The following is an 18799-nucleotide window of genomic DNA, read 5'->3' on the forward strand; positions in this document are numbered from 1 at the left end:
CTTCAGTGTATTTTTGCATGTGGGGATCGTTGAAAGGTGACGTCTACAAAGAAAAAGTAAAAACAAGAGATGAACTAATCATTCGGATTATGAATAGTGTTGCACAAATAAAAGAACGCCAAGAAGACCTCAGAAAAGCTATACGTGATATATTCAAGAGAATTCGAAATGTACTGACGTCAGATATGAAACTTAGGAAAGTCAACTTTAAAAGTAATCATGTGCGTTTGTTTAATACTTTCTGTGAAAATTTGTGTGGTTTACATTCTAGCAGCTGCAGCTCTTATAGTCCATCCACACTCTCTGGTGGTTTAATGATCCATCTAACTTAATGATCTGTACACTGGAGAAAGGCAAGTTATGAACTTGTATCTGTTTGGTTGATTACGGTATTTCGTAACAATTACTGGCTTGTGCTTAGCTGGTAAAGGTAAAAGCACATGTGGAAGGTCAAATTAAAATGCCATGTATATTTTGTCACAGTAAAGACACGTAAAATAACACGAATGGCAATTAACTTTAGGAAGATGGCAAATAAAGAGTGATTAAGTAATAGCAACACACGAAGCAGTAAAGACTCAGAAACTCCACGCACAATAACGTTGACTGTAGTAATATTTTGTGAAGCAATGCCTACGATTAATCAATATTACATGCCAGATTTTACACCTGTTATGCTCAACAAGATTTTACATATTGCACTGATAACTGCACAGAATGCCGAAATTACGAGAGTGAAGATGAAGGAATACGTTTACAAAATACTGAAAATATAATCACTTTTGTTTGAATATACACTACCAGCCATTAAAATTGCTACACCACGAAGATGACGTGCTACAGGCGCGAAATTTAACCAACAGGAAGAAGATGCTGTGATAAACAAATGATTACCTTTCCAGAGCATTCACACAAGGTTGGCGTCGGTGGCGACACCTACAACGTGCTGACATGAGGAAAGATTCCAACCGATTTCTCATACACAAACAGCAGTTGACCGGCGTTGCCTGGTGAAACGTCCTTGTCATGCCTCGTGTAAGGAGGAGAAATGCGTACCATCACGTTTCTGACTTTCATAAATGTCGGATTGTAGCCTACCGCGATTGCGGTTTATCGTATCGGGACATGGCTGCTCGCGTTGGTCGAGATCCAAAGACCGTTAGCAGAATATGGAATCGATGGTTTCAGGAGGGTAATACGGAACGCCGTGCTGGATCCCAATGCGCTCGTACCACTAGCAGTCGAGATGACAGGCATCTTATCCGCATGGCTGTAACGTATCGTGCAGCCACGTCTCGATCCCTGAGTCAACAGATGGGGACGTTTGCAAGACAACAACCATCTGCACGAACAGTTCGACGACGTTCGCAGCAGCGTGGACTATCAGCTGGGAGACCATGGCTGCAGTTACCCTTGACGCTGCATCACAGACAGGACCACCTGCGATGGTGTACTCAATGACCAGCCTGGGTGCACGAATGGCAAAACGTAATTTCTTCGGATGAATCCAAGTTCTGTGTACAGCATCATGATGGTCGCATCCGTGTTTGGCGACATTGCGGTGAACGCACATTGGAAGCGTGTATTCGTCATCGCCATACTGGCGTATCACCCAGCGTGATGGTATGGGGTGCCATTGGTTACACATCTCGGTCACCTCTTCTTTGCACTGACGGCTCTCTGAACAGCGGACGTTACATCTCAGATGTGTTACGACCCGTGGCTCTACCCTTCATTCGATCCCTGCGAAACCCTATACTTCAGCAGGATAATGCATGACCGCATGTTACAGGCCATGTACTGCCCTTTCTAGATACAGAAAATGTTCGACTGCTGTCCTGGCCAACACATTCTCCAGATCTCTCCCCAACTGAAAACGTCTGGTCAATGGTGGCCGAGCAACCGGCTCGTCACAATACGCCAGTCACTACTCTTGATGAACTGTGGTATCGTGTTGAAGCTGCATGGGCAGCTGTACCTGTACACACCATCCAAGCTCTGTTTGACTCAATGCCCAGGTTTATCAAGGCCGTTATTACGGCCAGAGGTGGTTGTTCTGGGTACTGATTTTTCAGGATCTATGCACCCAAATTGTGTAAAAATGTAATCACATGTCAGTTCCAGTATAATATATTTGTCCAATGAATACCCATTTATGATCTGCATGTCATATTGGTGTAGCAATTTTAATGGCCAGTAGTGTAAAATTTCACTATACTTTGTGTGTTTTGAAATATCCTTAATATGCACTAATTTCCTTCTCACTTAATTATAGAATGCATTTAACGTGTTACAGTGACATATGAACTCAGGTAATCATCATGGGTTCTAGTTTCATCAATTGGCCAAATTTAAGTTCTAATGGCAAACGCATTAAGTTCTTCCACATCAAATAATACCTATTTAATGATGTTTCACCCAGTAATAACGATGACAGGAAAGGAGCCTACTGATGATTTGGGACAATCATTAAAGCTGAATGCTAAGTACAGTTTATCAGAAAGCATTATAATGGGTTCCATTCTAATGTCCGATTCCACCCGTCGGCTTTGAGCAATGATGTCATACCTATGGAAAAGGCGCTACACAGAGCAACATTTGAAAGTAACTGATCATATTAGTAATCACGACTGTAGCATACGATAAAATTACAATCACAGTTCCCACAATTAATTACTTAGCCATGAACTTCATCATTAAGAATTGAAGGTAACGAAATTAAATAAGAACAGAAATAGAGAAATACCGATACATATGTCTGCAATAAATTATTATCGTAATTTATGAGAGTAAGAAATGCAGCGCATGGTGAAGTCGTAATATTCTGAAACAGCGTTGATTTTCAATAATAATTATTGAATCTAATGGGACTCCTTAGGAAAGTGAGGGTTCTGGGTGGGGAGAAAGTAAAATATAACAGAACAAAGGAAAAATGAAATAAATCAGAAACATGAAAAGAACAGTATCATGAAATGTGAAGAAACTGACACAGAAATCCTAAAAGAAAAGCCAGTACACAAGTAACCTACAATCACAAAAAGTTACAAATATTGGTATCGGTCACTAAAATTAACCTGTATCATTCAGTTCTAGTTACCAATGCCAAACGTTACATGATCATTTTTCCAGCAGTTGTGCATACTGATATATAATATTATTTGTATAATTGCAATTTCTCTCTTACCTATGCGGAAAAATAACAAATATTGACCAATATTGGTTAATTATACAACCTCTGAGAATCTATGCACCACTGAGATCTGGGATACATGTCCTAGAAACTTTGCAGGAAGTCTTCCTTTGGGATGATGTTCAAAAGTTGCGTGACGTTTCGTTGGATGTCAGGAATGTCGTCAAACCTCTTTCCTTTCAAAGTGAGTTTGAGTCAAGGGAATAGGAAGAAGTCTGGAGGATTGAGATACAGTGAGTATGGTGGATGATCAAGATGCACCACCCCCTTTTATGACGATATTGGCTGTGAGTGGGAGAGCATTGTCGTGAACAAAAAAAACAGGAACCGTGTCGTGCGTACTGGAGTCGTACGCTGTGTAGACGTTGCATGAAACGGGTCAAAATTTCAACGTATCGTGCAGCATTCAACGTCGTTTCCTGCTTGTGAATAATGCCTTGACTATCCAAAAAAAGGTGATGAGCGTCTTTTTGATGCGTGATTTTTCGGCTCTGACCTTTTTCCAACGAGGTCATGCAGGAGAAGGCCATTTGATGTTTTGCCATTTCGTTTCAGGGTCGTACCGGAGACACCAGGTTTCATCCTCAGTGACAATACGATTCAAGGAATTGAGTGTCACATCCACTGTTTTATCAAAATCCTGTGAAGCCCCTGAACATGGCTGCTTCTGATCGTCAGTCAAGTGATGTGGCACAAAACAACTCCTGGGTAAGGATTTGATGCACAGATTGCGGTTCATCTGCAGTTCATCTGCTATATCATGCGCATAGTTAATCGACGGCCATTCGTGATTAATGTCGTCACTTTCTCAATGTTTTCGTCACTGACGGCGGTCGTCGGTCGTCCGCTATGGGGATTGTCAAAAACACTTTCCAGCCTACTCGAAAACGGGCGAACCACTCGTACACACACTTCATAGTCTAACAACCCTACCACAAAAAAGGTCAAAATTTTAATAACGATTGTGGTGTTGCTCACGCTGCTAAATACTGCATTTTCGGGCAACATCAGTCATATTATGTGGCAGGTGTCATTAGAGCACTGTTAATAGTCATTTCATGCTATAATAAAAAAACTAGGCACTCATCTTTTTGTGTTTCCCACGCTGATCTCGTATTATCATGGCTCAATCGTTGAAAATCTAGGTGATTATAATTCCAAGCTCGGATGCAAAGAGGCCTAGGTTTTATTCTGCTATATTCAAAAGTTTTTATAGATGCGCTTCACAAACCATTCTTGAAGATTACACTTTTCAAAATTAGCACAATGGTGATGTAAAAAAATAATCAGCACTCCGAATTTAAGTTACATTTCCTTTTAATTGCTTTTATTGCAATATCACGTATCACACAAAACATCACTTCACAATACAAAACATACTTGAAAACATCTTCCTCACAGTCACTGTTAAAGTTCACATTTTATAAGCTGTCGACAATATTCGTCTTTCCAACACGACGTCCACGACTTGACTTTCTCAAGGTCCGACTCTCTAACAAGTTAACAACCAACTAACAATCGCTTATGCTCCCAAAAATCCGAGTTACAAGTACGTCAAAGATCATAGTGACAAAAGAAAGAATACACATAAGAATAATATCATTGCAATATAAACATATCGATGTATCACAAATGAAATCAAATCTGAATGTTGTCTCAGAAATATGTTAAGTAGTTAACAGAAACACAGTAGAATATTACTGGTATCGATAAGTTCAGGTGAGGTGCCGTAATGGTTGCGTAATTCAAGTACCATTACAATGGGCAGTGCTTGATTCCCATAAACATGTACCAGCATTGCATGCGTTTCTTTCAGTGTCATGCCAAGCTTAAAACAAAACTTTAAATTGCTCCTTCGCTCGATCATTGTCCTGTGCTCACTTCAGAACCAACGCACTAAACAGGCACTTCGTCCAACAGGTGTAACACGGAACACACGCAATGCTCGACTGACGTACGGTGGGGGCAGGTTGTCAACAGCGGTCGGCGACTCCACAGGTGCAGTGTTGCGAGTCGCCAGTGTTGCCTGATCGACAGTTCTGACTTCACTCACCGAAATATATTGTCAGACGTTGTAGCTACCAATTCCCACCACTCATGGTTCTTTATTTACACCACTTGTGAAACAAGTGTATGCACTACAGTATAATAGGATTTCTACATGTGGTGTTACTCTCTTCACTACCATGAAAACGAAAAAAAAGATTTTGTAATCGATACCCACAATATTTGTTACTTTTCCGCTGTAGTTGACCTCCTAAATAGGACTATTCTAGTTACCGATTCCAACAATTATATGATTCATTATACAGATCATTTTTGTGGCAGGGTTGTACACTGAAATGTAATAGGATTTCTGCATTTGTAATTGCTCTCGAAATTACTGCGAATAAATGATAAATATTGGTAACCAGAATTCAGTTATATAAGAGGACAGTTCCAGTTACCAATTCAAAACCTTGCATGGTTCATTATTTAGATTGGTTTTGCAGCTGGCATGTGCACTGAAACGTAATATGATTTCTTTACCTGTAACTGTTCTCTGAACTACTGAAAAAAAAATTAGTATTGGAATCAGCAACTAGAATTAACATATATAGGTCAATGCTAGTTATCGATTCCAGTATTTGTTACTTTTCTGAATTTTCCTTATTTGTGTACTGGCATTTTTCGGATTTATGTGTCGTTTTTGCACATTTCATGCTACAGTTTCATACACTTTATTATTTATTTCATTTTCCCGTTGTTGTGCTACGTTTTAGTTTCTTCCCGCCTGAAAATCCCACTTTCCCGCAGTAGTACCGCTAGAATCAATAAATATTTTCATAAATCAACGCTATTTTACTTCACTCAGCGCTATACTCTAATGGAATTTAAAGGTTCTCTCTATGCTTTTCTTATTCCATAAATTACGATAGTGATTTATTTCACACATACATATTTTCCTTTTGTTTTGCTCTTATCTACTGTAGGAAAACCACACCATGTGCTAAGAAGGTATTAATACACAATTTTATGTGCTCTTCAGAAACCTGTAATTACGATTTAGAAATTAATATTTATATGTATTTAAACAGTAAAGAACATTCCTTATGTTTAACAGCTATAATAATAAAAAACCCACTGATGATGCTGCATCTGAAGTGAAACATGTCTCGAACAAAAACAAAATTGTGTTTTGCTAAAGGCGGACGCCACTCATAAACATAGTATGTTATCGTTAAAGCAAACACAGACAAAAGAGCTTCAACATCAAGATGCTTACCTAGTTCTCTTATCTTTAATTCGTTTCGATACAGTTCACAGCAGATAAACGTATGAATTGTGGTTGTAAGCCGGCTGGTGTGGCCGTGCGGTTCTAGGTGCTTCAGTCTGGAACCGCGTGACCGCTACGGTCGCAGGTTGGAATCCTGCCTCGGGCATGGATGAGTGTGCTGTCCTTAGGTTAGTTAGGTTTAAGTAGTTCTAAGTTCTAGGGGATTGATGACCTCAGAAGTTAAGTCCCATAGTGCTCAGAGCCATTTGAAACAATTTGTGGTTGTAATTTTACTGTATACTAAATTAATTTGTTTACGAATACCATCCGCTACTCTCAACGATTGCCTGTGTGTAGCGCCTCCGCCGCTTGAAGCCGAAGCTGCCTCGCCCGCCCCTGGAGTGGCGTCACTGTCCGTCGAATGGAATCGGACACCAGAACGTATCCCATTAATGTTCGAAAATATTGAATCTACAGCACTGGAATGACTTTTTCATTGCTACACTGCTAAATGACACAGTATTACTTTGTGACGAAGCGGCAGGTGGTGGCAACAATAACTGGCATCAGGCTCCTCCTTCAGTAACGAACAATTTTTACTAGCTAACACGGGAATTACACAGCAAACCGTTTGCAAATTACAGTCTACTAAACTGATCTAGGTTTCAATATCTACACTACTGCCCATTAAAATTGCTACACCAAGAAGAAATGCAGATGATAGACGGGTATTCATTGGACAAATATATTATACTACAACTGACATGTGATTAAATTTTCACGCAATTTGGGTGCATAGATCCTGAAAAATCAGTACCCATAACATCCACCTCTGGCCGTAATAACGGCCTTGATACGCCTGGGCATTGAATCAAATAGAGCTTGGACGGCGTGTACAGGTACAGCTGCCCATGCAGCTTCAACACGATACCATAGTTCATCAAGAGTAGTGACTGGCGTATTGTGACGAGCCAGTTGCTCGGCCACCATTGACCAGACGTTTTCAGTTGGTGAGAGTATGGCGATGACGTATACACACTTCCAATGTGCGTTCACCGCGATGTCGCCAAACGCGGATGCGACCATTATGATGCTGTAAACAGAACCTGGATTCATCCGAAAAAATGACGTTTTGCTATTCGTGCACCCAGGTTCGTCGTTGAGTACACCATCGTAGGCGCTCCTGTCCGTGATTCAAGGTCAAGGGTAACCGCAGCCATGGTCTGCGAGCTGATAGTCCATGCTGCTGCAAACATCGTCGAACTGCTCGTGCAGATGGTTGTTGTTTTGCAAACGTCCCTATCTGTTGACTTAGAGATCGAGACGTGGTTGTACGATCCGTTACAGCAATACGGATAAGATGCCTGTCATCTCGACTGCTAGTGAAACTGGTGAAACGTTGTTGTGATGCCTCGTGAAAGGAGGAGAAATGCGTACCATCACGTTTCCGACTTTGATAAACGTCGGATTGCGGTTTATCGTATCGCGACATTGCAGCTCGCGTTGGTCGAGATCCAATGACTGTTAGCAGAATATGGAATCGGTGGGTTCAGGAGGGTAATACGGAACGCCGTGCTGGAGCCCAACGGCCTCGTATCACTAGCAGTCGAGATGACAGGCATCTTATCCGCATTGCTGTAACGGACCGTGCACCTACTTCTCGATCCCTGAGTCAACAGATGGGGACGTTTGCAAAACAACAACCATCTGCACGAACAGTTCGACGACGTTTGCAGCAGCATGGACTATCATCTCGGAGACCATGCCTGCGGTTACCCTTGACGCTGCATCACAGAAAGGAGCGCCTACGATGGTGTACTCAACGACGAACCTGGGTGCATGAATGGCAAAACGTCATTTTTTCGGATGAATCCAGGTTTTATTTACAGCATCATGATGGTCGGATCCGTGATTGGCGACATCGCGGTGAACGCACATTGGAAGTGTGTATTCGTCATCGCCATACTGGCGTATCACCCGTGTGACGGTATGGGGTGCCATTGGTTACACGTCTCGGTCACCTCTTATTCGCACTGACGGCACTTTGAACAGTGGACGTTGCATTTCAGATGTCTTACGACCCGTGGCTCTACCCTTCATTCGATCCCTGCGAAACCCTACATTTGAGCCGGATAACTCACGACCGCATATTGCAGGTCCTGTACGGGCCTTTCTGGATACAGAAAATGTTCGACTGCTGCCCTGGCCAGCACGTTCTCCAGATCTCTCACCAATTGAAAACGTCTAGTCATTGGTGGCCGAGCAACTGGCTCGTCACAATACGTCAGTCACTACTCTTCATGAACTGTGGTATCGTGTTGAAGCTGCATGGACAGCTGTACCTGTACACGCCATCCAGGCTCTGTTTGACTCAATGCCCAGGCGTATCACGGCCGTTATTACGGCCAGAGGTGGTTGTTCTGGGTACTGATTTTCCAGGATCTATGCACCCAAATTGCGTGAAAATGTAATCACATGTAAGTTCTAGTATAATATATTTGTCCAATGAATACCCGTTTATCAACTGCGTTTCTTCTTGGTGCAGCAATTTTAATGGCCAGTAGTGTATATATACAATAATGAAAAATCCTCAAACCTACTGTCTCTCTCCCTCTCTCTCTCTCTCCCTTTACACACACACACACACACACACACACACACACACACACACTCACACACACACACAAACAAACAACTTCCACATAGAATTAATTAATTTCAGGCATAGCCATAACAGTCTCAAAAACGTAATTTTGATTAAATAATTTTGTCCACACTAATTTATGTATGGTTGCAGATGACAAACTGTGAAAGAAATCAGTCACTGTAAAAACATAACACATCAGAAAAACCACACCATATGGTAAAAAGGTACGAATTCATAATTTTATTTGTTTCTTCGAAAATCTGTAACTACAGTTTAAAAACTAATATTTATGTGGTGTCACCGCCAGACACCACACTTGCTAGGTGGTAGCTTAAATCGGCCGCGGTCCATGTAGTACATGTCGGACCCGCGTGTCGCCACTGTGTAATCGCAGACCTAGCGCCACCACCAAGGCAGGTCTCGTGATACGAGAGAGCACTCGCCCCAGTTGTACGAGAACCTAGCTACCGCCCAGTTGTACGAGAACCTAGCTACCGCCCAGTTGGACGAGAACCTAGCTACCGCCCAGTTGTACGAGAACCTAGCTACCGACCAGATGTACGAAGCCTTTCTCTCTCATTAGCCGAGAGACAGAATAGCCATCAGCTAAGTTAATGGCTACGAACTAGCAAGGCGCCATTGGTATCAGTGCCTATAGCTTACGAGTATTCAAGAGAGATGTATTCCAAGGACTAATAAAAAGATAAGTAATAAGGATCTACATACTTTTCTTCTTATTCATTTATAAGTTCTCATGTTCCAGACTTCACGCCCGTCTGCTTTAGCCGTGCGTGCCCTATCGGCTACAGCGTTAGTCTAGAGTTCATTTTCAGCCATCTCAACTTCACGGTGTCGGCCCAGCTACCGACACAACATTTATTGGCGACGAGCAAAAGAGTTTGTATTAATTCGTTTACAACATTGGCGACGATTTAAAGTGTTCTGATTGCTTACATTTAATTGTGTCATGGCTTCGCCACATTCTCCAGATGTACTGTCCGAATTTTATCGCTTGCAGAATCAGCAGACGCAGGCGTTACTGGATGCCCTTGGACAGCTCGTCCAGGGTCAACGTACCATTCAAACCGATGCGGCCGCCGCCGCTTCTTCGCTACCGCTGCCACTAAACGCTGTTGCACCTCCCTTTCGACCATACGTGGCAGCCGATGAGACGTGGCAAGAGTGGTCTCGCCAGTTCCACTTCCACCTTGCTGCCTACAGAATTCAAGGTAATGAGCGGCAGCCGTTTTTGCTTTCTTGTGTCGGTGTGTCCACATACCGTGTGATAGTGAAATTGTTTCCCCGACGAGACGTAGCAACTCTGTCATACGAGGAAATTTTGTCTGCATTAGATGCCTATTTCAAAGAAACAGTTAATGTGGTTGCAAAACGGTATACGTTCTTTCGTACAAAACGTACGGCCGGTCAAACTAATAGGGAGTGGGTAGCAACATTGCAAGGACTTACTAGAGACTGTGCCTTTGAATGTGACTGTGGTCTTTCTTATTCAGATACAATGGTGCGTGATGCAATTGCACAGAACGTTTCTGATGTTCGCATACGGGAGCAAATTTTGAAACTAGTTAATCCCTCCCTTCAACAAGTGATAGACATATTGGATAGACAGGACACACTTGACTGTGCTCAGGAATCTTTTGAAACTTCGCCAGCCGTGAGTAACATTAACCGGCCCGCTGGACGCGCTGCGCGGCCCGGTAACCGGGCCTTGCGCACGTCGACACAGCGACCGCCGCGTGCTAAGCCAGGTGTGCCGCGCCAGCCCACAAATGCAGTGAAATCATGCCCGCGGTGTGCTACTAGACATTCGCGTGAACATTGCCCGTCACGCCAAGCTATTTGCTTTTTCTGCAATAAGAAAGGACATGTTCAAAGTGTTTGCCAGAAAAAGCTCAGATCAGACAATCACAATCATTCCAGGCCCTTTGCTTCGCGCCGGAATCGAACCCAGGACACTCAGGCTCGTGGACCTTTGCCTATGGACATTCATGTCGTTAATTCCGCTTCGTCCAGTGACACTTTCTCTAACAGTGACTGTGTTCGTCCCACAAAAACTGTGCGTCGACGTCGCCGGAAATCACGTCAATTAGCAAGTGATTCTGTACCAGTGTCTGTTCCAATTGCACAAAACAGTCGCTCTTGTCGTCAGCAGAACAATAAACTTTTTGTGGACTTAGACTTTGAAGGCAAAGTGATACCATTCCAGCTCGATACCGGAGCTGCAGTTTCATTGCTCAATCACGACACGTACAAACAACTGGGCAAACCTCCGTTGCGTTCCGCAAATGTTAAGCTAACTACATATTCCGGACAGAACATTCCTGTGTTAGGACAGTGCAGCCTTCTTGCAACATACAAGGGACAAACAAAACTTGTGTCATTTTACGTTCTTCGTTCTTCTTCTGCAGTGAATTTGTTTGGTCTCGATTTATTTAAGTTGTTTAACATGTCTATTGTAAATCAGGTCCTATCAGTGCATCAGACTGTGCCTACAGACAGTGTTTCTCGGCTGTGTGACGAATTTGCAGACATTTTTGCACCGGGCTTAGGTTGCGCTAAAAACTATGAAGCACATTTAGAACTAAAGGTAAACGCGCAACCGAAATTTTTCAGGGCGCGCAATGTTCCCCACGCATTGCGTGATGAGGTCGCAAGAACGTTACACGATCTCGAATCACAGGGTGTAATTGAACGTGTGCAAGCTTCTCTCTGGGCCTCACCCTTAGTAATTTTGCCAAAACCTTCCGGAAAATTGAGACTTTGCGTGGACTTCAAGGCCACAGTGAATCCGCAGCTAGTGACTGCTACTTTTCCTTTGCCCCGCCCGGAAGATCTTTTTGCTAAACTGTGCCCGGGAAAATATTTTTCAAAGTTGGACCTAGCCGATGCGTACTTGCAAATACCGGTGGACGACGAATCCCAGCGCGTATTGGTGGTTAACACGCATCTTGGATTGTACCGCTTCAAAAGACTGCCTTTCGGGTGTGCATCCGCCCCTGCCTTGTTTCAGCAATATTTACAAACTATTTGTGCGTCGGTCCCTACTGCAGCAAACTATCTGGACGATATAGTGATCTCCGGACAGACAGAAGAAGATCATCTTGCGAACTTACGAACATTATTTCAGGTCTTGCGGCAAAATGGTCTTCGCTTGAGGAAGGACAAATGTGTGTTTTTTGCTCGTGACTTACCATACCTGGGACATGTCATTAATGCCCAAGGCATACATCCGAGTCCAGAGCACCTCCGTGCCATACAAGAATTGCCTTCCCCTCAAAATGTGAAACAGCTACAGAGTGTGTTGGGTAAAATTAATTATTATCATCGCTTTCTGCGCAATGCCTCTTCTATTTCAGCTCCGCTTCATCGCTTACGCCGTAAAGGTGTTCCGTTCGTCTGGACGACGGAATGTGAACGCGCCTTTCGCCAGTTGAAATCGGCGTTGCTTTCTAATACTTGCCTTACGCCATTCGATCCCCAGAAACCCCTTTTGTTGATGGTAGATGCATCGGATTTCGGGATCGGTGCTGTGCTTGCGCACAAAGTTGGCTCCCATGATCGCCCTATTGCCTTTGCGTCCAAATTGCTGTCGTCTGCGCAAAGAAATTATTCACAGATAGAGAAAGAAGCTTTGGCTCTCGTGTTTGGTGTTACTAAGTTCCATGATTTCTTGTATGGTCGTCACTTTACCATCATCACAGACCACAAACCTTTGACATCGCTTTTTCATCCGACCAAGCCTGTACCTCCACGTACAGCGCAGAAATTCATTCGCTGGTCTATTTTCCTCTCGCAGTACCGCTACGATATCTTGTATCGGTCCACTGCTAAGCACGGAAACGCCGATGCGTTGTCCCGTTTGCCTGTTGCTGAGGATAAAGCATTCGATTCTTCCGAACTTGCTTGCATGTTCATTGATTCGGAAACCGATGAAGTGGTCGAATCGTTTCCGATTGATTTTCGTCGTGTCGCTACAGCCACAGCTGCTGACCCTGTCCTTGCTACTGTTTTACGTTTTGTTGCTACGCAATGGCCTTTGTCAAAGTCTCGGATCGAGGATCCGTTGGTTCGCCGATTTTTTGCTCACAAGGAGAGACTTTTTGTTCGACGTGGTGTTTTGTTGTTGCGTTCTGATAATGATCAGTCCAGAGTCGTGGTCCCACGTTCGTTACAGTCCTCTGTTTTACGGCTTCTTCACCAAGGACATTGGGGTATAGTGCGAACGAAACAACTTGCTCGTCAGCACTGTACTTGGTTCGGAATCGATGCTGCGATTACGAAAATGTGTTCTTCGTGCCCGGCGTGTGCCGAACACCAGTCCGCACCGCCGCGGAAAGTCTTTGCGTGGCCAAAAGCCACTTCCCCTTGGCAACGCTTGCACATTGATTTTGCTGGTCCATTCTGGAATGCTCGATGGTTGGTTCTGGTCGACGCCTTCAGTAATTTTCCTTTTGTTGTCCGGATGTCTTCCACGACGTCCTCCGCCACCGTCCAAGCGTTGTCTGCTATCTTTTGCATTGAGGGTCTTCCGCAGACTATTGTTTCCGACAATGGCCCACAATTCATGTCCGCAGAATTTCAGTCATTCTGCCAGGCCAATGGTAATCAACATCTGACATCCGCGCCGTTTTCGCCTCAGTCAAACGGTGCCGCTGAACGATTGGTCCGGACTTTCAAGTCACAGATGTTGAAATTGAAAGAGTCGCATTCTCGGGAGGACGCATTGTTGCTCTTTTTGTCTTCGTATCGCTCTCAGCCCCGAGATGGTCGCTCGCCGGCTGAGTTGCTCCACGGTCGTCCTCATCGCACCTTGATGTCTTTGCTGCATCCGCCGCATCAGGTTCCTGTGCAGCGGCAGACTCCTGCTTTTGCTCCAGGCGACGTTGTATTTTATCGCAACTATCGAGGTTCACGGCGTTGGCTCGCAGGGCGCATTCTTCGCTGCCTCGGCCGCGCGATGTATTTGGTTTTGGGGGCCTCTGGTGAGGTGCGTCGGCATCTCAATCAGCTGCGCCTCTGTCGTCGCTCGGGTTCTGCCGCTCCCCGTCTGCTTTCAGCGACGGTGCCGTCCGGTCAGCGCCCTGGGGACCCATCTACTGGCTCGCCTCTTCCCCAGGTGTTACCGACGATGCCTTCCATTTTGCCCCATGGCGACGCGCCGCCGCCGCCGCCGCCGCTTGTTCTCCCGCCGGCGCCGCCCGCATTCGACGCTTCGTTGCAGCCGCCAAGCGCCTCCCAGGGTCACGCGCCGCCGATCGCTTCCCGTGACCAGCTGTCCTCCGCCATGGAACTCCCGCCCGCTCCGGACCACATGACGTCATCGCGCGTCGGCTACCCCGACGCACTGGAGGTTGACCCTTCGGTCCCTCCTGTCTCTTTACGGGCGCATACACCGCATGTTGACGTGCACCCTGGACTAGTTTTTCAGGCGTTTCCTAGCTCCCCTCGGACCGTATGGCCGGGTGCGGGTGGCACAGCCTCGCCTGTTGTTAGGCTCCCCACCTCATCGCATACGTCAACATGTGGTCCTCCCCACGGCGGGCGGAAGCCTTATCTCACGACCGTTCGCCGATTTGCGGGGGAGGAATGTGGTGTCACCGCCAGACACCACACTTGCTAGGTGGTAGCTTAAATCGGCCGCGGTCCATGTAGTACATGTCGGACCCGCGTGTCGCCACTGTGTAATCGCAGACCTAGCGCCACCACCAAGGCAGGTCTCGTGATACGAGAGAGCACTCGCCCCAGTTGTACGAGAACCTAGCTACCGCCCAGTTGTACGAGAACCTAGCTACCGCCCAGTTGGACGAGAACCTAGCTACCGCCCAGTTGTACGAGAACCTAGCTACCGACCAGATGTACGAAGCCTTTCTCTCTCATTAGCCGAGAGACAGAATAGCCATCAGCTAAGTTAATGGCTACGAACTAGCAAGGCGCCATTGGTATCAGTGCCTATAGCTTACGAGTATTCAAGAGAGATGTATTCCAAGGACTAATAAAAAGATAAGTAATAAGCATCTACATACTTTTCTTCTTATTCATTTATAAGTTCTCATGTTCCAGACTTCACGCCCGTCTGCTTTAGCCGTGCGTGCCCTATCGGCTACAGCGTTAGTCTAGAGTTCATTTTCAGCCATCTCAACTTCACGGTGTCGGCCCAGCTACCGACACAACAATTTACATGTATACAAACAGTAAAGATCATCCTTTATGTTTAACAGCCATAAAATAAAAGCCCACTGATGATGCTGCAAGTGCAGTGAAACATGTCTGGGACAAAAACCAAAATTGTGTTTTGCTAAAGGCGAACCCCATCCAAAAACATTTGTAAAATATTCCATGTAACATGTCTTCTGCTTGTTTTGGGTACAGAATGTAACACTACAACACAGTGCCTCAAAATTATCACTTCATTTATTTTGTAATCTTTATATTGGTACCAGCATATTATTTTTTTGGCAGTGCCCATTGATTAAATGACTTTAATATATGTTAATGGCAACTACACGAAACCAGTATTCTAAAATGTTATACTAGAAACGCTGGACAGGCCAGGGACCTTGCATTATGTAGAATCCATAGAGGATAAATGTCTGTGGAGTGAGCATTCGGATGTGCAGAAACACAATTCTGCCAACAGCATCTCCTGCAGCTCAAGTCACGTGATTTTGGGACGGCGCATTTTAACCCGTATAGCACTCAGCGCATTTTGAGTGTTATTGCTTCACTGCTACAGACAGATCACCTTCAGAAGTACCGTGAAACTTTGTGTACACGTTTTACATACACCTTAACAATTTGATACCGGGAACTGAAGTTGGTTTAAATATGTAAAGGACAATAGCACTGTGCTTTTACGCCACAGTATCATAGCTCAAATTCCGCGTTATTTACGATTTTTCTATAACAGGATACAATGTGACAGTCAACAATACTTTTTACGTTTTCTGTTGCACTTATTCATATTGTCGTATCACTGTTCTCATTTATTACATCACAATGACGCTGTAGAGAGCGCCCGAGTGTCACGCAAAAACGACGCATTTGAAACTATGAATTTGTTACAATAGACACCGCAAGCAATTTTCACCATCTGCTCGGTCATTATTATTTTGAATTTTTTTCTTTTGTTACGCTATTCCTTTTTATAGGCAAGTAAAATATCAGTAACATTTTTTCGTCCTCTCATCAGGAATGTAAAACCATACACTGCGCAAAAAAAAAAAAAAAAAAAAAAAAAATCTATGGTCGAATTTTGGAATAATAAAAGAAGTGACAGTCAACAATATACACTCCTGGAAATTGAATTCATTGTCCCAGGAAGGGGAAACTTTATTGACACATTCCTGGGGTCAGATACATCACATGATCACACTGACAGAACCACAGGCACATAGACACAGGCAACAGAGCATGCACAATGTCGGCACTAGTACAGTGTATATCCACCTTTCGCAGCAATGCAGGCTGCTATTCTCCCATGGAGACGATCGTAGAGATGCTGGATGTAGTCCTGTGGAACGGCTTACCATGCCATTTCCACCTGGCGCCTCAGTTGGACCAGCGTTCGTGCTGGACGTGCAGACCGCGTGAGACGACGCTTCATCCAGTCCCAAACATGCTCAATGGGGGACAGATCCGGAGATCTTGCTGGCCAGGGTAGTTGACTTACACCTTCTAGAGCACATTGGGTTGCACGGGATACATGCGGACGTGCATTGTCCTGTTGGAACAGCAAGTTCCCTTGCCGGTCTAGGAATGGTAGAACGATGGGTTCGATGACGGTTTGGATGTACCGTGCACTATTCAGTGTCCCCTCGACGATCACCGTTGGTGTACGGCCAGTGTAGGAGATCGCTCCCCACACCATGATGCCGGGTGTTGGCCCTGTGTGCCTCGGTCGTATGCAGTCCTGATTGTGGCGCTCACCTGCACGGCGCCAAACACGCATACGACCATCATTGGCACCAAGGCAGAAGCGACTCTCATCGCTGAAGACGACACGTCTCCATTCGTCCCTCCATTCACGCCTGTCGCGACACCACTGGAGGCGGGCTGCACGATGTTGGGGCGTGAGCGGAAGACGGCCTAACGGTGTGCGGGACCGTAGCCTAGCTTCATGGAGATGGTTGCGAATGGTCCTCGCCGATACCCCAGGAGCAACAGTGTCCCTAATTTGCTGGGAAGTGGCGGTGCGGTCCCCTACGGCACTGCGTAGGATCCTACGGTCTTGGCGTGCATCCGTGCGTCGCTGCGGTCCGGTCCCAGGTCGACGGGCACGTGCACCTTCCGCCGACCACTGGTGACAACATCGATGTACTGTGGAGACCTCACGCCCCACGTGTTGAGCAATTCGGCGGTACGTCCACCCGGCCACCCGCATGCCCACTATACGCCCTCGCTCAAAGTCCGTCAACTGCACATACGGTTCACGTCCACGCTGTCGCGGCATGCTACCAGTGTTAAAGACTGCGATGGAGCTCCGTATGCCACGGCAAACTGGCTGACACTGACGGCGGCGGTGCACAAATGCTGCGCAGCTAGCGCCATTCGACGGCCAACACCGCGGTTCCTGGTGTGTCCGCTGTGCCGTGCGTGTGATCATTGCTTGTACAGCCCTCTCGCAGTGTACGGAGCAAGTATGGTGGGTCTGAAACACCGATGTCAATGTGTTCTTTTTTCCATTTCCAGGAGTGTATTTATGTTTTCTACTGCAGCAATTTACTCTGTCTAATATGTTCTAATTAATTGCGTTACAACGACACTGTACAGGTAACTGCCTCATGAAGAAATACATAGATACACACAAGGGTTTGAGAACCTGCTGGAATTGGAAGAAATTAATCAGATTCTTATGAACATATTTTATCTACATATGTACATAGCGCCAGTATTTATAGACTGACTAGCAGTTTACTCAGACACACCTGTAAATTTTTCTAGCACTGGACTCATAAGCATATGGCCACAAAGACGCAGAAATCATCTCTAAAATATAAGGTTTTATAATACTACGTTCCGATATTTTTCGAGCTACAAAATGACTCATATTAGTATGACATTTATTACAATACATTTATTGTGCAGACCTATGAAAACTGACTGATCTTCCTTCCACATACTTCTCTTTACATCCATAGTAACGAAAATAGTACTCCATAGCTGTTACTAAAGCTCAAACGTGCAGAAAAGTATATGTAACAAGCCGAATACGTGTAATATTCAAGTTTCGCTATTACTGCAAGCTCTAGACAAGCAGTATCTTCCCAAAATCACGTGACTAGTCTGCTTTGACGTTGGGAAGAGGCACAGTGGACGATGCTCACTCCATAGATACACATATTCTATGGCAGAGTCCAGACACATTGTTAAGAGAATCGCACTAACATCGCTGAGGCGCGAGCGTGCGGGTGCTGTGCAGGAAGAAGAGTTGCAAACAGTGATCTCTATACTAGCTGGATGTAGATCTCTTATCTCAGATCATGAAACTTTGGCGTGCCTGCGGATTCCTGTCATTTGCGTAATACGATGTATTGCAGTTAGGCAGTAAAAATAATTTCCACCGCTCTATACATGATAATGAATTATTTACTTATTTCTGTCTTTGATTTTCGTATCAATACGTGATGTAATAGGCTGATGTCGGAGCAGAATCGAAAATTATTTTCACTTTGCGTGGCGGCCAAGTTGT

The sequence above is a fragment of the Schistocerca serialis genome, chromosome 10 (genome assembly GCF_023864345.2).
Source record: "Schistocerca serialis cubense isolate TAMUIC-IGC-003099 chromosome 10, iqSchSeri2.2, whole genome shotgun sequence".
Classification (NCBI taxonomy): Eukaryota; Metazoa; Arthropoda; class Insecta; order Orthoptera; family Acrididae; genus Schistocerca; species Schistocerca serialis.